General features: G+C 45.5%; 1 pseudogene; it reads right to left on the bottom strand.

Annotated features, from left to right (window-relative positions):
• Window positions 1–891: 891 nt before the first annotated feature.
• LOC149350507 (uncharacterized) overlaps window positions 892–19,727 on the bottom strand; it is a 37,744-nt pseudogene continuing 18,908 nt past the window's right edge.

Raw genomic sequence — 19,727 nt, 5'->3', positions numbered from 1 at the left:
GTTATTTCGCTAGCTACAAAACTATAGCGATAGAAAACCATCGCTAGTTTCCGGTGTCGTTGTTTATCCTTCCTTGTATTTCATCTTGAGCAAACATTTTGGGCGGCTTTGTTAGCGTGCATGTTCGTTACAGGTCGTACAAACGACTGCCTTAGTTATACGTTAACGACGGCAGTGAACGTCACGGAAAAATGACACCAAGGTAGTGGCAAAGTAAAAGGTCGCCACAGAAAAGCGAGAAAGAAGGCACTTGTTGTATGCAACGCGTCTCCACTAACATTAGTTGAAGTGGATTTGGCCGGATTATGCGTTTGTCTCGAGGTTATGTAACTTCTCGTGACGATGATTTTCGCATCTATGAATTTATGGTCTCTTTCTATTTCTTTACAGCTTTATTCACAACGATACCGTACTATTGTTCCCATTGATTTCAGGGGAATATTCAATCTCATAACCATTGCCAACTACAATGGCGCGTCCAGTTAGCTGTACATTTTAGCACTTAATAAAGTCGTCTTACTCTGCTGCTCTTACGCTCTTATGACTTCTTTGGCAATCCTCATTGCCACATGTTTTTTTTTGTACATGTTATGCGTTTTTCGAGTACTGTCGTGGACGTATTGAATATACACTCACAAACGCGCGCGCACACGACCATTACGAAATAGAGTATTGTGAACTTGTAAACACAGAATAGGGATATTTTTGGAAATTAGCTAAAGTTGCGACTAGTTCATGATGACGGCAAGGGGTCATCGTAAGGTTGGCGAGGGCAAAGCGGGTTTTTATTTAGCCCCCATCGATATCTTCTTATTTCTATGCTCTCAATCGCGTAGACTATCTTTATAGTGGCTCGTCTGCGAGTAATTCGTCCATTCATAGTGCACACAACTACGCAGTTGTTATCGGTGGAGATGCGTTATCGGCACCGCTGCTAGATCTCTGCGATGTCTTTCCCGAGACGAGGCGACGTCGGGGCGTGGGGCGAAGCCGCCCCCGGGCACAAGGCGGCCATTTTGGCGCGCTTAGAGGCGCGTCGCGTGACGCGGCCCCAGCTGAATGCGGTTCCTAGGCGCCGTATTTATGAGCGCACGTCTTTCCAGACATCAGCCCCGGGCCGCGCTTTTCTTCCCGCCGCCTGTTGCTGCTCCGGAAGAGCAGCGAAGAAAAAGGAAAAGCGGCAGCGCCAGAAGAAGAAGAGCTATACGCGCAGGGCTGGTGGGGCGTCAATGCACACAAGCGAGCTTGCGGGGCATGATTTACGGCCACTCTGCTTTCAGTTGGCGGGCGAAATGTCCGTGCTCATGTGCTACAAGGCTTCACATTTTTTTGGAAGGGCTTGTCAAAGTCCCAGAGTATCTTTGTTCACTTCGAAGCCACGCTTTTCCTCCTTCTCAATATTTATCTCTATTTATCCCGCTCGTACTGTGAAAGAGTTATACTATAGGCAATCACACAGACGCACGCGCACACGTCTTTGGGGACGGCGGCAGCGGCTGCCGCCTGTGAGGGCGCCTGCATGTGGTGCGGAACGCGCGCATATAGTCTGCCGCAGTCGAGAACTGTTGTCACGGCGAAGAACAAGGTTTCGTCTGGCAGCAGTCATTTAAATGAAACCAGTGAGCTATGCGGTCGGAAGTTTTTGAAGATTCCGCGCAAGCGAAGCGAGCGAGTGAACAAAAACCGAGTGCCTCAGAAAAGCGGGAGTGCAGAAAACGAATGTCCGTCACTTGGTGACTGGATTAGAATTGCGCCCTGTGCTTGAAAAACTGCCTCGTACTCCCGACAGAAATGCGGAAACAAGACAATTAAAATATTCACTTCAAAATATGCGGGAAGGAAATGGGGAGGTAAGGTAACCCGTGAGGAATTATTATTCTTCGTGTATATGCGCGGAATTTCACGTGCCACATCACTTTTTATATAACCTGTCTTGCCATGACAAGCGTGCTCTTCACTTGTGGGGATAGGCCTCGACGGGGTGAATATGTCGTTTGTCCTCCCCTCAAGTATGTACGCATGCTTGAAAGAAGTCTGTCTCTCTTAGTACTAACAGGTGTGTTCTACCAGTTCTCTGACATGTGTTACGTGTTTTTCATTGACAAGAAATACAAACGAACATGCCTAGTGCCGTTTCCGGTGGCGATATTTGGGCAATGATCCTCCTTTTTTCTTTGCCATAGGGTTTCTTTCTATGTCCTATATGCCTATGTTCTCTGTACGTCTCCTTGCCTAAACGTTGGCTCTGCACAGATACGCATGCACCACTCGTATTAGTTGAAGTTTTCATTTCCCCGTCCGCTTTATTACGAGCACATTATTGCTGCTGCTGTTGAAAATTTGTCGGCATCGGCAAGTAACTGCTGAACGTAAAGTGCAGTAACGTGTGGTGTTAGCTGCCGGAGTCAGGCATGATGAAAAATCTATGAAAACACCTATGTGGAACGCTGCTACGAAAATATATCTACGGCAGGCGTGGCCATGGAAGCTTTTGTGTCGTGTGTCAGGGATATGTTGCACACTTCTCCCCAACATTACCACCTTGTACACGCCGTTTGCAGCGCTCATTCGGTTCCTTGTATATGCCACGTTTCAGCTGCGTTAGAAGCGCGCTTGCATATTGCACAGAAGCCCGCTTGCCTACGGTTAGTAGGAAATTTTTGTGTGCCCGGTCTCTCCTTAGGCTTAAAAAAAATGCGGACATTGTCTCTCGAGAGCAACCTGGCACTTGAAAGGTATGCGGCTGACACTGGACGCATAAAAGGACTTTGACCGATGTGGAGCCATTTCTTGAAGGAAAGTAGTAATGACATCTACCTAGTTCAATTCTTACACCAATAGCAGCTTCAGGTGTGTGTGTGTGGGGGGGGGGGGGGGGGGGGGGGGGGGGGGGGCTGGTCTGTGTCTGGTCTGTGTTTGCGGGCCAAGAGTACCGGATGACATGAAAATCTGCCACGTTGGAGTGGGTTACAAGTGTCCCTTAAACGCCATAAACTGAGGCAGTGCTTCATTTTTTGGCAGCGAAATAGAGGGTTTGCTTGATTACCAGTGCAGCAGCTCAACGCTGCCTAATAGTCATCATAACTGACGAATGAATCAAAAGACCTCTAGACTGCTCTATTCTATATAAAAATATTCTGCTGCCTCTATCAGCGCTACACATATATGAAGTGTACTTAACGACTCCCTCGAATCGCATAAATGCCAAAGTAGCTGCGAATAAAGGCAACCGGGAATGCACGCTGATATGGGAGTCGAGCATTTGAACGCCCCAACGTAGGCGTATGCAAATACGAAATCTACGTCTTTTGCCAAATACATGCGGGTCACTGCGCCGGAGCGAACCGGTCGGCTCACTTCGGGACCTCAATGGCATTGTTCGTGTCCAAGAGACCAGAATAATATGAAGTTCTCCCCTCCCACCCTGCACCTTCGTAATGGGAGCGCCCCACGGGTGTCTTCTAACGGAGCTTCGCAACTGCTACGAACACGTGTGACGTGGCCTATCTTAGACAAACATTATCCGTATTTTGGGGGTAAAAACTGGAAACGTGTGGGGCAACATTTACAGAAAGACGGTACGTGTGTTGTTATATTGGTCAGAAATTGTACATTGTTCTCATATATTTAGTTGGTTAAATATTAATGCATAAATGCCCTCTATGCAATTAACCCATGCCGTTTGCGCTTCGCAAGATCTGCAGAAAAAGCAGCGGGCTGAAACAATCCCGATGGCGATTAAGAGCGATATGCGTAAGGCTCCTAACAGAGAGCATATGGTTTTCGCGCAGCTGCGAAAACCCGAGGTGATGAAACGTGAAATCTGTGCGTTGGCACAATGAAAGGCCTTTTGTTTTATGCCTCTCCTCTTCTTCGCCGTATTCTCGCTGGCTCTACAAAATGCCTATTCTTTTTCTCCCTAAAAATGGCGGTCAGGCTAGACCAAAGGCTCTCGAGTGGCTCTTTCGGAAATGCCGCCGCCAAAACAAACGCACCGCGCTCGACTTTCAACACCAGAAGCCGAAGGTTAAATCATTCGCGATCGGTTTTCGAAATACGTCAGCTGCTGCGGAGAGGCACAATGCTAGTCTTATCTTTATTTGCCCGCCATGCGCTTCTTCGTGCCTTACATAGAAGCGCCCGTTTAAACCCTGCGTTCCCGTTTCAAGTTCTTAATGTGATGCCAGTATAAGGGGAAAAGTGTGAACTTGCTTTGGATGACTGTTTGGAAACATTCTGAGGGAGTGGAGCAAAACGCGGCACGAATTTGCAAATAATCGCGCTATTTTTACTATTCACAGATGTCATAAATTATTACCTAATTAGATGCTACCATCCAGGCATCACGCTCACCAAATATCGAAAGGCCAGCTGAATGGCACCGCTGTAAAATTTAGTCATATTAAAAATTTCGAAATGTCACATTTTGCCTCCCTTCGCGCTGCAATGAGGCAAAATGAGGCGCCCTTTCAAAATTAAGATACTGCGAAGTTTTGCAGTCAGTGCACATGAGGTTGGCTCCACGGGCACCAATACAACCTTTGAGAGCATATCCACATAAAAAGAACACCGCATACAGACAGACCCTATAATTGTCTCGTTTTCCTACCCGTTACAGATTAGGCTTTGCTTGCAGCCTAACTACGCTATTATTTTTCAGTTGCCTGCCTATTTCGCAGCCTTTTTCTGCTTCAGTGTCAAGGTTGTTTCTCTTTCGCCTACTCCCTGTCGAATGGACATGCGGTTTTGTTGGACTCGCAGTAAGTTAACACGAGCTTTTGGACGTGATTTTAGGAGACATCGAACAGAACTTGTGCCACTGTTAATGCGCTGAAATGTAGTCGTCCTTGCTCGTCGGAAAGAGTGCGGGGCTTAGATTCTGAAGAAAGTTTTTGCATTTTATTCCTCTCATATTTCCTCACTTTCTTTGCTGTTGCATATGTGTACAGTGAGACCGAAGCGTTTGGCGGCATCGGCGCTGCGTGTTGCTCTCCATAGGTTTGGTTTGGTTTATGGGGTTTAACGTCCCAAAGCGACTGAGGCTACGAGAGACGCCGTAGTGGAGGGCTCCGGAAATTTCGACCACCTGGGGTTCTTTAACGTGCACTGACATCGCACAGTACTGACATCGCTCTCCATAGCTTTCTTCAAGTTTTCTTCGTGCCACACGGCTGTCAGTGCTTTTCTTTTGCACGTTCAGACCCCCCTAAAGAGCGATAAAGAAAGCACACAGTGCTGCAGCTAGGAATAAAACTATGGATTATCGTTACCTTAGGGGCCTGCAGAACACCACTAAGTAGCGTTTTGTCCCGTGTGTAGTTTGCTTCTAAAGCAATTCCTTCGCAAGACCGTGGGGTGAAAATATTCTTAAACTTTTTACGAGATAAGACCACCAGTTGTAATAGCCAAATACGTTAATTCAGGATGCTTGGTCGGTTGGGCTGCACAGGCCTGAAAAATGCGGCGTGGAGAATTTTGTGCCTTTCCGACTGAATCCTCGTTCACCAAGGCTCACACTTCGCAATTTTTGCTTTACTTAGAAGTTACTATACTCTCGATAGCTTTAGTGCAGTTGCCGTGAACATGCGCAAAGAGGGGGGGGGGGGGGGGGGGGGGGAGGCATGTCAGCTAAATATGCAGTTGATATATTCTCGCGAGTAAATGTCAGAGTGCGCTAAGTAACAAAATGTCGCTTTTTACCCCACGTCGCGTTTTCCCTCACTCTCCACTATATCGATCCTTTCATTGCCACATATACTGATCCTTCACATATACTGACACTTTGGTTCGTACATGTTTTACTAAGAGAACATATTCTGACCCTTTGGTTAGTACACGTTTCACTAAGAAGACATATACTAACAGAAACCTTCAGCAGTAATTAACCTTTCGTGATGGCCGGTGGCGAAAAATGTACACTTTCAGAAGCAGGACCATACCTTACGTTGTCGCCATCATGCTTGCTGCTATGATGTTTCGATAAACAGGAGGCAACGTTTTTCTCAACGTCATTCTTTAAGATATGACGCTCGAACTTTTTTGATTTCGTTTCGAGCATGTCTTTCGTTTCAGTGCATGCGGAATGAGCTTTTGACTTTCTCGGGAGATGCCGTCTCTTCCTTTCTTCTTTCCATTGCAACAGACCTCCTCAAGAGAATTACCGATGTGACACTCGTGAAAGAAAGGTCATACTCATAATTCGTTCCGATTTCTATTCCCACGTGACGGGCTTACGATATATGTTTCCATAAAGGAAAAGGCACAACTCAGTGCCGGTTCTAGGGCCCCCCGCTTTCCCATACCCAATAATTCTGGACAAAAGCATTCTTCAGGGGGATAGAGTTTATGACCGCAGTTTTTTTTTGTATATTCGAAGATTTCACTATAATAATCAATATATCCACAGATATCCCGTGAGCAGACTTGAATTTGCTGATATTAACGTTTTTGCTATCGTTAAAAACGTGCCCCATTCGTTTTCTAAGGGAGTCTTAACCCTTCGATTTGATGGATGGAAAAACTTCAAACGAAAGATTTTGCTACGTATCTGAAGAATGGGCCATTACCTTCAATATCTGCATAATAGAAGATTACATTTTTTCAATATTCAAAATTTTTGTCCAAGAATGCTGGACATGCTTTATTCTTTGAGGTTCACACGCAGCAATTACAAACGAGCCATTGGCTTACGTTTCTTTCAAAAAGCGCCACAGATGGCGTGAAAATCAAATTTATCTCGAAATGTCAGCCGTGAAGGCAACCGTATTTTTTTCAACGACACTAATCGGGCGATGCAGCAAAAGAATGGCGCTGAAATCGCATGCGGGTATGCACCACACGCCACCTCCGTGCATCACATAAAAACATTTCTTACACCTAAACAAGCCAAGGAGAGCCTTTCTTAGGCAGCACCAGCTGAGACCTCCGGGATAGGTAGTAGCTTTCCGAACGCAAATAAAGCTTCCGAAGAGCTTCCAAAGGGAGTGAAGAGAAATAAAACCATAGATGATGTAGCTGCCAGTGATTGATTGATTGATTGATTGATTGATTGATTGATTGATTGATTGATTGATTGATTGATTGATTGATTGATTGATTGATTGATTGATTGATTGATTGATTGATTGATTGATTGATTGATTGATTTATTTATTGATTGATTGAATTGCGTTATTTATTAGTGAAAATATTTCCAGAAGGGTGGGGGTGACAGGCAGGAAGATATAGTCCACGAGCTTAAAAATTATTTTGTGGTGCTATGACTGCGGCTGGCGCAAGAAGGGGTTATTGCAGTATTTGGAAGAAAGCTTCTGTATAACGGGGAGAGTAGAACCAGCTGGTGCCTAGCCTAAGGTATAAGTAGGAATTTAAGTTTCTGGTTTAAACCAACGATAAAGGTGCGCCTAAATTTTTTTTTTTTTTGATATTCGGTTTTAAGGGAAAATGGCCACTATCGGTCACATATGTGTACGCCATATAAAATATAGCATGTACCATACAGTTTCGATAGCTCACAATAGGAAATTAACAAAGTGCGGAAGCCAGGAGCGCGATATGACCACACGATCGTTGGACTAAGTAATGCAGTTTTACGTTTGAGGCATCGCTCTACTTCTTTACACAAATGCAGGGTACAGCCGGAGAGGTTCTGCTACTTTGTTAGGTTTCGCCTCCACCAGCGTAGCGCCTTCTCCTCCCGGACTGATTATAATATCCGTCATCGGAGCCGTTACTTGGTTAATGAGTTTTCGCGCGGAATGTAAGGACACTGCAACGTTTTTCACCGCAACAATCCGCCGCAAACTCGAAACCATGCGCAGCATCACGAAAAATTGTCATGGCTTCCGCGGCGGTTCAGCATCATTTGCATCGCTTCCGCGCGCGTCAGCAGGCGGACTACGTGATGGGAGGCAGACTGGCTCCTTCTGGATTGCGGCCGCGGTCATTTTTTCTCTATTTCCAATGAGAATATTTGTTCCTTTGAAGCGTTTTCTGCATTCACAATTCATTCCGTGTCTGAAGGAGTGTGAAGTGCGTAGCAAGGAACACATACACCTTTATTTATTGCAATCAGATAAAGCTATTCCGGTATGAAGGAGAGCGGACAGAAGGTCCTGATTCCACTCGCCTAAGCGAGGAAAGTGTATTTATATGTTCCTTCCAAGGAGTACGTTCGATTTTGCTACATGAACGCCCAGCGCGCGTCCGGTGCTCAGCCAGCTCGGTGTTGCCCCGTGCTCTGTTATTCCGCTTCCCTTCGCTCGCCGTCGCGGCTTTGTATGCGCTTTCTCCTCACCATATCCTCCTTGCAGAAATAGCTCCATCAACGCGCCACCTGTCGACGTCGCTGCGAAACGAAATGCTGTGGCGACAGAATACGGCATCTGCGCCTCGTAGTGAAACACACGAATGGAATCGTGCTTATCGTTGAGCGTGCGGAAACCTGTTTCGTTTCTGAGATGACACTTTTTCTTTGATGGATCGGGCCTTGCACCATCAGCAACCAATGAAGCGCGAACAAGGAATTTGAAACCTAAGCAGCAAAACGAGAGGAGTACTAGCGCTGGTTAACACCACATCGAAGACGCTATGACTGCTGTATAGAAGTGTTAATCAACCTCGCTTTCATTTCGCATCCAGGATCTAATGTGTTTTTGTTTTTGTGTTCGCGTTTGGTTGCCTCATCCGCGTTTAATTTGTTACTGTTACTGCGTAGTTTGCAGCCGGCTCCGCAAATTGCTTGCGGAATAAACAAAGCAGCCCGCTAATTTCGCTTGATAACGAGCCGTCTGCCTTTTGGTTGTCGCCTGCGTTTACCCGTGTACAATACACAGTCACAGGGGCCAGTGCAGAGCCACGTAGCAGACGACACCCGCGAAGCATGCGCAGGCCACGAACCCCTGAACCGTCGGAGCGTCGCGACAAGGGGGAGTGCTGCGGGAGGGCCAATGCCAAATCCGAGCGTCATCTGTCAGATGCGCCACCAAGCTATTTGCGATGTAGCAAAACTGTGGATCTCGATTAAGCGGAGTCGGCGCTCCTGAATATTTTACTCCGCGATTCCCTCCCAGTTTCTTTAGTTTTTTTTCTGTCGTATATTTGGGTTTTCGGGCAACCCAATATGTAGAACGAAATTTTTCGAAGTTTTGTCTTACAGCCCGATCGCTTAACTCCCACGCTGCCCCCTTTTCTTTACGGCGGTGTCATTTAATATTGCAACCATTAGTCTAAACATGAACATTTCTGCATTATTCACATCTACATAACGTGCTGTTGCAAACAAATAAGCCAAGATAAGCTACAGCCTATAAGAGACATCTAAGCACATAGGCGTCCCATACATCCCTACTGAAAAAAGTTTTATGAGGCAATAAACTCATACAGTTTATCATACAAATGTCATAGAGTTCTCATACAAATCACATAAAATTATCATTCAAATGTCATTCATTTCTGTGAAATCATACAGTAATCATTGAGATATCATAGAATATCATACGAATTGCATAGATTGTATGATATTCTATGATATCTCTATGATGACTGTATGATTTCACAGAAATGAATGACATTTGAATGATAAGTTTATGTGATTTGTATGATAAGTCTATGACATTTGTATGATAAACTGTATGAGTTTATTGCCTCATAAAACTTTTTTCAGTAGGGATATCACAGAAAAAAAAGCCAATTCTTCCACGTTAAATAATATTCGCCGAAAAAAAAAACCGAAAATCCTGTTCCGAAAAATGTCCAGCAAATTTTTCAAAATTAAAAACCGAGATGCCCAACCCCTAGAAATAAACTAGCAACAAAAATTGTTTAAGGTTATGACGCGATAGCGTAATGGGGTAATTCTCATATATACAGATTTGGTCATTCTCTACTTTACATTCATAGATCCTTATGAGCCCTCATACCACTCCTGGCGCAGTGTTGTAGCGATTGCAGGTTGTCCTTCCCCAGCGACCCATCATTAATTTAATTCCACCTGCCACGGCGGGTAGTTTGCTCACTATCCGGTGGGCAGGCTGTGATGACGCCGCAAGGTCACTTGACCCAGGTGGCCCGCCTGCCTCCTAGGTTGCATCTCTGGGGATTCTTTGTGGATTTTTCAATCACGGTCAGCGACACCGATGCCGACGACGACGCCGACGGCGACGCCAGATTTTCTGCGACACGAGCTCCATAACGCCATCGCGTTACAATGACGGAACCATGAGAGAGGACAGCCTACTCCCTTTTTACTCCCTTTTTACACACACTCTTTACATACATCAGCAGGCATATTAGACCACGTGATACACCACAAGACGTTCGAAGTCTCCCTTTAACCATGTCGAACGAACGTGACTCAATGGCGCAGACAAGCCTACGAAGTTGTTCGCTTAACTGAGCAGTTTGGCACAGTTTAGGGCGCCCAGATGAACCTTTCGAAGAGTTGCGGTCTGTGGTTTGCACTGTGGGGATCTGCACCAACTCAATATACTGGCGTGGCATGGACGTGTGGACCGCCCAATTACCTTGGCGTACCATTGAACGCGTACAGGCACAGTGAAAACTATCGGAAAGATCACGTATCGGCTGTACAGCGCTATGCTCAGACATTGTCCCACATGATCTGTCAATATTTTGGCAAGGATACCACCTGCAGCTTGTTTCTAGCAATAAAAATATTATATACTTTGCAGATTATTCACTGCGCCAGGATTTCAATTCATTGCTTACAGAGAGTTTTTGCGACATTTGTTTGGGGTTCTTCTATGGAACCCATGCGACTTGATTATCTTTTCCTATCTGTCAGCGCGGCTGGGTGGGCTATATTTAGTCCAGCTTTAAATGCGGCACAGTGTTGCCCGCTTTATGTTTTTTCGTGAAACTTCCCACCAAATACTTCGAGCGTTTTTGCAGACCAATTTAGTTAATGCTGTGCCCACACTTACTGTGTCCTCTAACTGCATTGACCGTCCTCTTTTATGGGGGTTAATGCATGAAATACATTTTGGTGTGCGTTTTCTGGCAGTCCATTTTTCAAAGGAGTTCTTATTTTCAGTGTCGCGAAAACGTTTGTAGAAAGTCTTGATTTCGATGCTTTTTCCCTCCTCCTATTTACCATTCGATGTACTTTGCATTGCCGGGACATGACGTACTTACGCGGGTGCGAAAAATGATACTTTCACCGTGCACTAATACTTTCTTCTACAAGTTACATACAGAAACATTGCCCGTGAAGATGTGGCCTCAGAAAAAATGCATGTTGGTGTCACTCGCGGCGGTGGCTCAGTGGTTAAGGCGCTCGCCTACCGAGCCGGAGTACCCGGGTTCGAACCCGACCGTGGCGGCCGCGTTTCGATGGAGGCGGAAACGCAAAAGGCGCCCGTGTGCTGTGCGATGTCAGTGCACGTTAAAGATCCCCAGGTGGTCGAAATTTCCGGAGACCTCCTCTACGGCACCTCTTTCTCTCTTTCTTCTTTCACTTCCACCTTCCTCCCTTCCCTTACAGTGCGGTTCAGGTGTACACCGAGATTTGTGAGACAGATACTGCGCCGTTTCCTTTCGTGAAAAGCCTGTTTTGAATTGCCGCCTCTGTGATGTTCCTGAAACAACTAAACATTGCTTCATCAAATGTAGGGACGCAATTCTGTTCTGAGATGCCGTGCAACGGACCTTGAATAAGCGAATTTATTTGACTTCTCATACCATTCTGTACCTCACCGGAGTGCTGTATGTTGACGAACCTTTTGATGTGTTTTTTTTTCTGATTGCACTACACAGCTTACGGAGAACTAGAATGTGGGACCAGCACTGCGAATCAGTTGTTTCCTCGAAATCTTATTTCTGCTGAATGGCTCTTCAACTGAGGGAAGTGCATGACCTGAACAACTTTAAACCGGAGGGGCACTTCCCCTTGGCGATGTGCTCATCCTTACCTCCCGTCTCGTCCTCTGTCTTTTTGAGATGTCTTTCATGGCGTTTCCTAAAACCTTCGCAAATAGTTCATGTAAAAAGAATATATTCTCAGTGTATTCAATACCATGTTTAAAAAAATGGTGACTCAATGGCTTAGATGTAGCGTGTCGGACTCGCAACCGAGGAGTCCTGGATTCAATTCTCAACTAATTACTCCAATTATTTGCCACCGTATTTAATGTACTTTACATCCTTACAAGTCGACATCACATTTATATCATGCTACGACCTCATAGCCAAATTTCAATCAAGTTTTAATAATTTACATTCCAGAGCTCAACGTGTGACTTCACAACCCTCTCTGAACTAGTCTCACAACGCGCGCGGCTTTTCCTCCGAGCGTGCGCTCTAACGCTGTCGTGCCACCGTTTACGTCATGCTGTGTAATGCGAGAAACTTAGAGAGCAGCGTCGCCTGTTCGCGTTGTCGGCACTTCACACTTAATGCGCAGTGCAGTTCGAGGCGCGAACATCGCCGTCCTGCCGAGGCCACAGGGAATGCGCGTTTGCGCAGTGCTGATGAGAAAGGGTGCGCGAGCGTTCAAAAATTTTGAATAAGGAATCGAATGTCCTTCTACTGGTGCGCTCAGTGAATCAAATGGTGCGTGCTCAAAACTATTCATACGAATCGAATCCGTTCTCAACGCGGGGTTACACAGCGGCTCCCACGGCGTTACACAGGGGCTACCACTAGATGGCAGCAGTCAGCAGAAGTTCAGAACTGGGTATGCCAAGATAATGAGCGCGCGCCGACGCCGCCTTTAGACTGGCCATGGCTTATCAGTGAGATGCCGGCTGAGACAAAATTAATACTGCTTTGAGACCTTGGAGTTTTTTTATTACGGTTATAGCAGCCTCTGTATTGCACTTGTCGCCATGCTAGACATTTTTTTTTCCATAAATGACAGCCTTCTCTCCATTTATAGTTAAGAGCTCCTGAACGGGCCAAAATGGATCTAAAATTACAAGGCAAGTTAATTTCTTGCAATATGGACCGAAATATTTGAAGTAGTTCGTCATGATATATTCAAATCTTTTTGTGGTTGTTCATAGGTACCCTGGTAAGTCGAAAGTTCAATTGAACCCTTGAAAGGGTAATGATATCAAATCGATGAACGACAGATCATACTGCTTTAGAGTGATGACTGAGTGGCTATGCGCACAAAACATCTGTCTTATTTATATTTTATGGGAAGTGAATGGTGATCTAGCTAGTAAGTCTCTGTCCTTCATTGGCGTATCCATTTTCAGAATTAGTGTAAGTCGAGCCTTCTGTGAGATAATTTCGGTAAGAAACATTAACGTACTACCCTGGGAATGTTCGCGTTCACACGTTATAACTCCGTTCTCTTTTCTCCATTGCGTAAGAAGTAGAAAGCTCAGGTTTAGACCTCACCGAAGCCTCCTCTGGCGCTCTTTGTCTGCAACAATCTGAGCAAGAAATGCGTTGGAAATGATGTCGTGTTCCTTCGATAGCATGTATATGAAAAAAGAGAAGACCTTTCGCGCAAAGGCGCTTCAGGTCTATATATACACGCGGTTGGCTTGCTACAGCATTCCAAAAATAGGAGCTCCAGCTCTTTGGGAATCTACCTTAAAGGCGAAGCCACAGTGAAGGCGTCGTCCTGAAGCCGACTTTCTACCTTCTGGCTAATACAGAAAGTCTGAAAGCGGTATACAACGTGTATTTACGAGTAAGCCAGGGTTGGGCACGATACTTCAACAAAGTATCTTCGATACCGATACCAGATAACATCAAAACTTGTATTTCCGATACCGATACAAGCTTTTGTATCGTCGATACTTCGGTACATCACACAAATCTAATGTTACTAAAGCTGGTAATATGATTTGCTAAGTCAAGGAATTTCTTCGTGGTTACTGGAACCTTGAGTGTGTTGGGTATATCGCAGTGTTTTTGAAGCGGGTTAAAAGAATATGGCCGCACGGATTTCTTTAAGCTCGAATTCCTTTTAAGTCTGCTGTTGGCGCAGCTGGTTTCGTTATAACTGCAGCGTGGACTGAAGCCATGGTGACGTCGAAACAATCACTTCCATTAACGGGCTAGCAAAATTTTTGTTTTAAGCTATTTATCTTCATGCGAACCGGTATGTTAGCACTTGACTACATACGAATAAACTTGAAGCATTCTCTGACGCTTTTCGTTTGTTACTGCAATATTTACCAGGTTGCCTGTGCCTTTGGCTTATTCTATGAAGTGCAAGCTCCGTGCGCTTGAGAAAGCTGAACAGTTATTTCCCAAGTACTGTGTTTAACAGATGTTTCAAGTTGAACATTCTATGTTAGAAGCTAGAAGAAAAACAACGAAAAAATGGCTGAAAATTTATTAGGAAGAACAACATATATTGCTGATCTCTGTTTTTTAGATGTTATCCTCACTTAACGCTGTTAAGCAACAGCATTTGGTCGGACCACCGGTTCGAAAGAGCCCCGAGATGCGGCCGTGCTATACACGAAGCAAATGAAAAAACGCCTCTGTATACCGGAGTAGCCGCGCACGTTGCCGTGTCGCATTTTATGAAGCTGCCTTTCTTCGACAGATAAGAGTTAAGCATAGCCCCGTCTACTCAAGGATCCTGGAGGCATAATTATGAAACTCAGACTTCACTCGCGCCTCTTGAGTATGCCTCGGCTGATACTTTTGACGCTGCCGGCGCTGATGACCTCATGGACCCGAGTGCTGAACAGTGCTTGACCTTTATCCTGCTGACAAAGTCAACAACAGAAGTTTTAAAAATTCCTAATCATGAAGGCAAAAGTCTTACATATCTGCAGGCAACCATCTCAACCTGAAATAGGGGTGTTGTTTCTACCATAATAATGAGGCCGTCCCCTCATCCCTTTTGTCACCGAGTGCGCAGAAGCGCGTAAGTAGCCTATCTGCCAAGCAACGAACTTAGGAAGACAGAATACTGACCGGGCCAGTGGCATTGGCGTCATCTCTTCCTAATTCTACTTCATTCCTTTTTTCAATGAACTATCGCCTCAGCGAGCGCCGCCGGCCCAAAGTCAGACTCACAGCAGCCGCGAAATATGCGGCACCCTTTCTTTTTCTTTTTTTGTTTGAGCATCGAGTATCGTTAAAATACACGATAGTCTAAAATGTATTTTCGATACCGATACTCCGATACTTTCATTTCTCGCAAGTGATACCTAATAACTAATACCGATTACGAAGTGTATCGAAAGATAGCGTCGAAGATACATGCATCTTCGATATTGCCCATGCCTGGAGCAAGCCTCGAATACGATGGTGGAAAAGCAGTTTTTCGTAGACAGAGAAAAAAATAGTACAGATATTAGATACCTGCCCAGCTTTTCCTCATAATGTTACTCGCGAAAGAGGAAACGTCCCCTTCTCCTCTCACGTGCTTCAAATCTGCCTATGCGTTGGGGAAAATCAGGTGAAGCCCCACTTCATGGAGAGAGCTAATGTACTTTCGAGTCCATGATAACCGGTTCCATGATAGCCCACGCATAGATGGTACTGACACTAATTCGGGTAAGGCGACAACTAAAGCGAATTCACGCACAGCAAACGTTGTGGTTTTAAAAGCTCGTGAGACATTACAAGTAACCATTTCTAAACCACCAAGCTGTTCTATCCAGAATGCCAGTTGTTTATCATGCCGACAAGTTCAGGTTATGTGCTAATAATCGCTTGTCGCATTTATAGCACCATTTACGAAAGGCTTCCGACAAATGCTGCAAGCAGTGCTGTGCAACCCAAAATCTGTTACACATACACTCCGTGTCTTTTTGACGAAGCTTTGTGTTTTCAGAGTGACTAATAGATAAGGCATGATGTGGTATTGTAGGATATGATATGGTATGGTATCGTATGATATAGTATGGTGTGGTATGGTATGGTATGGTATGGTATGGTGTGGTATGGTATGGTATGGTATGGTATGGTATGGTATGGTATGGTATGGTATGGTATGGTATGGTATGGTATGGTATGGTATGGTATGGTATGGTATGGTGTTTCATGTCCCGAAGTGTTACGTAGGCTATGAGACACGCTCTAGTGGAGGGGCTCCGGAGTAATTTTTGATTTTCTGAGGTTCTTTAACGTGCACTGACAGCGCATAGCCCACGGGCGTTTTGTATTTCGCCCCATCGAAATGCGGTCACCGCGACCGGTGTTTAATCCAGCGGCCTCATGTCCAGTAGCACCTTTTCATTTTTTTCGTAAGACACCCTAATCAATCTAACTGACGCTGCAAACAGTTCTACTCCTGAAATGTTTTCAAGTGTCGCGTTGCGCTCCCAGTATCGGAAGTTTCACCCACCCAGTTGGGCCGAACCGATTAAAAACTCCATCTGTGTGTAGAGTGTAATTGTACCGATAGCCAAATCAATCAGGTCGGAACGACAAACGAGAGGAAAGCACAAAATAAAATGAACAAGGCTTAAGGGGGCGCCTCAGTCTGCTAGATACTGTTTCGACAAGAGGACATGTATTCGACCCGGTAGAAAAGGTTGCACTGGAGCAAATATGACCAAGTATCACCACAAACAGTCATTTTTGTGTGTGTGTTCTACACCCCCCCTTAGTGAAAAGTGATTGGGTTTTGCGATGGAATTAGAGGAACAAGGCGTCTACAGTTGGCTGCAACTCAAGAACGAAGCGGCCAATGCTCCTCGAAGGAGATCCTCCAACAAATGCACTCGAAACGCGAGTACGCCTGTATGGGAGCAAAAAGGGAGTGCAGTACATGACAGCTTACTGTCTTTTTACTCCTTTCTGTTTAGAGTGTGGCGTAGACCTATGGTCATAACGTCGCGGGCAACAGCCCTGTACCTGCCAGAGAGGCAAGTGCACGCTAAATGGGGCAGAGTGATTGACCTCTACGTAATGTTTCATGATTGACCTCTGCCATCGACTGGAGACTCTTTTGAAGCGAAAAGCTTCACTAGGCTCGTCAACACCGCGCTTCGCGTGGGCCACCCCTGGGCGCCGCCGTGGCGCGCCCTTTCCCTCCTCGCCACCCCCTCCGTTCTCCTCCTCGCCACCGGTTTAGCCTTCGCCGCTGCCGCGCGGTCTCCGCCGCAGTCCCAAGAGAAGGTTCTTTCGCAAGGCGTTGCGATAACGCGTGAGCGGCGGCGGCGGCCGTAGAAGAGGCGCAGACATTCGTCATGGAAGGAAGAAAAGAAGACCCAGAAGTGATAGTGAGGGAGTTGGCTCAAAATCTACACCGCTATCGTGGTGCTCCCAGTGCCTTGTGCGTGAACTGCTACAGCCATGACGTCAAACAAAGCGTAACTGCAGCTTTTCGCTTGTATATCCAGGCTTAACCAGAGCTAAGCCACTGCGAATTTTTTCGATGGGCATTTGTAGCTTCATACTTGGGTTGCAGCCGACTAGTGCGGGCCGGACAATTTACTCTTTAACTCGTTTTTTTTTTTTGCCCATTCTACTCTATGTAGTTTTTCTCGCTGTGCTGACTCAGTACAGGGCAGAAAAATGCATCATGCATATTGATACGCTTTCGGTGCGTCTCCTGATGTAATCCAAACTTACGCCGAAAAACATCGATATTCTCGCTTCGAGAAATAACGCCAGCTCTCACAAAATTGCAGCGCGAGTCAGTGTAGATTGTGCGTTGTACCTTCAACAAGCGGCATATATGTTCGCATGAAAGATAATGCTTCAGTATGTCACGTCTTGAGGATGTTCCATCAGACTACAATCACGCTGTTTAACAAGAAAATTGACTTCGTGCAGTGGGCGTAGTCTGGATAATGATGATGACGACGACGACGACGACAATGACGATGCCGGAATTGTGAGATTCGTGTCAGCTTTTTCAGTTTTGACAGTCAGGAATTGAGTTATTTGTAATATATAACCGATTTTCTTGCCGACTTACAGCAAGTAATTCGTAAAATTGTGTGTGTCAAAGCTACAGCAGGCCCTTGAGACACGTCGTAGTAAAATAATTATGGACTTAATTCAACCATACATTTCAGGGTTTATTGAACACCGAAATATTATTACACGCATTTCCCCCTCCTCCCTCTTTCTAAATGGAACCAGGAATCGAACCTGCGACCACGTCCCAACAGCTGAACGCCATTGCCGATGAAGCACCTGGTCATATTTTTTTTTTTCTTGAGCGCGGATCACGCAGTAACGAAAGTGCACAGAAATAAAGAAAAAATCCTCTATTATTCAATTCCTTTCCCGGCTTCATTAACGCATTCAGTGCAGAGTTAAGCACTATGGACAGGTACCCTTTCTTGGCACTACAAGAAGCGAAATGCACTGCACGAACAGGAGGATTCAAGGATTGCTTACCAAGCTTTTCACATTTAAGCTTGTGAGGCGGTTTTCTGGTAATATTAAGATTTCCCTCCATCGTGACTGTGCCTCAAGGCTTTCTCATCCTTGAGCCCGACAAAACGATGGCCAGTTGACTTGGCCTGCTCTCGTCCCTTTACGGTCGCAGTCACCAGAGGTCTGCATTTTGGATGCTGCCTGTCGGTCACCATTTGAGGGATGAGTGCGATGCATTTGAATTAACAGAGCTGAGTTCTCGTGCTCCCGACCAAAAGAGTATTCCGCGATGGCGTGTACTGCTGCAATTTCTGCACACGTTATCGCGTAAATACAGCGTTAACAGCAAAGTGTTCTGGAGAAGGAACAAGCACAATGATAAAGTCTCCTCTCTTCAGTGGTCTTTGAGGTGACGGACAATGCGAAGCTGTCATCAATAACCTCAAATGACGCAGTTTCTGAAAGTTCACCGCACTTGCATGCAGCTCCGTCGCAAATCTATGTGCGATTTGAAAATTTCTTTCTTGAGCAGTCTATTTGAAGCGAAGGGGTCGCTCTCAAATATGGGCCACTCCGCTCCAAATAACGCGCAGCGCTTTCAAAATGCCATACGAGAGCCACTCGTCGCAGGAACGGCGCAGGAGGAACAGCGACGATCAGCTGGCGACACCTGTCGGGCGGAGGTACACTTGTGGGGGAGTGCGTTCTTTTCGCGCTTTATTTTAATCCGATGGAGGCAACATTTGTGTGAGTGCCTGTTTTCAAGCGATCAAAGTCAGCCCGGCGAAAAGTGCTTTTGTTAGGATCTCAGGCTATAAAGACCATTGTTCAAGTCCACCTTGTTAATGCCGTGCATATAAATGCCCATTAGTTCACTAGGGACTTAACAGACAGAGCAGGAAGAAAACTGAGAACAGAAAGGGGCATTGTCTTTGCGGCGTTTGTTTGATTTGTCCGTATGAATAGAGGTGCTTTCAGTGCATACAGAAAAATGAGTTGGTATTTTTTTTGTCAATTTTGCTTTTATCGTTATAATAGCACGAAAAATTTCCATCGCAGAGCACAGAAAGTAGGAGAGCTAACACGTACTGCCAACGTTTCGAAAAGGCTTTATCGTAGCAAGAAAAATAAAAAGAAAGAGCGTTCTTGAAAAATGCGCTTTGCGGATAACCGACCAGCTACGTCGCGGTCGTGGAAACGGACACTTAGGGTGAACTGAAGGACTGGCACTGTACACCAAAATAACTGCTTCATGTACAAGTGTGATTGCAGAGACGGAAGGAAAAGATTCGCGGGCGTGAATATCAGTGTTAGCTGCAGAGTCTCCTGGGTCAGAAATCATATTTTCACCTTAATTTGCATCTATGGGCAAGCTAAAACATGGGTAGAGATAGGAGAAATAACTTTGCAGCTGAGCACTGCCTCGATAGAGCTAATCGAATTTTGTCAGCATT

The sequence above is a fragment of the Amblyomma mixtum genome, chromosome 3 (assembly GCF_055824585.1).
Source record: "Amblyomma mixtum isolate Tamu chromosome 3, ASM5582458v1, whole genome shotgun sequence".
Lineage (NCBI taxonomy): Eukaryota > Metazoa > Arthropoda > Arachnida > Ixodida > Ixodidae > Amblyomma > Amblyomma mixtum.
The sequence above is the reverse complement of the archived record's forward strand: the minus strand, read 5'-3'. Positions and strand labels throughout refer to the sequence as shown.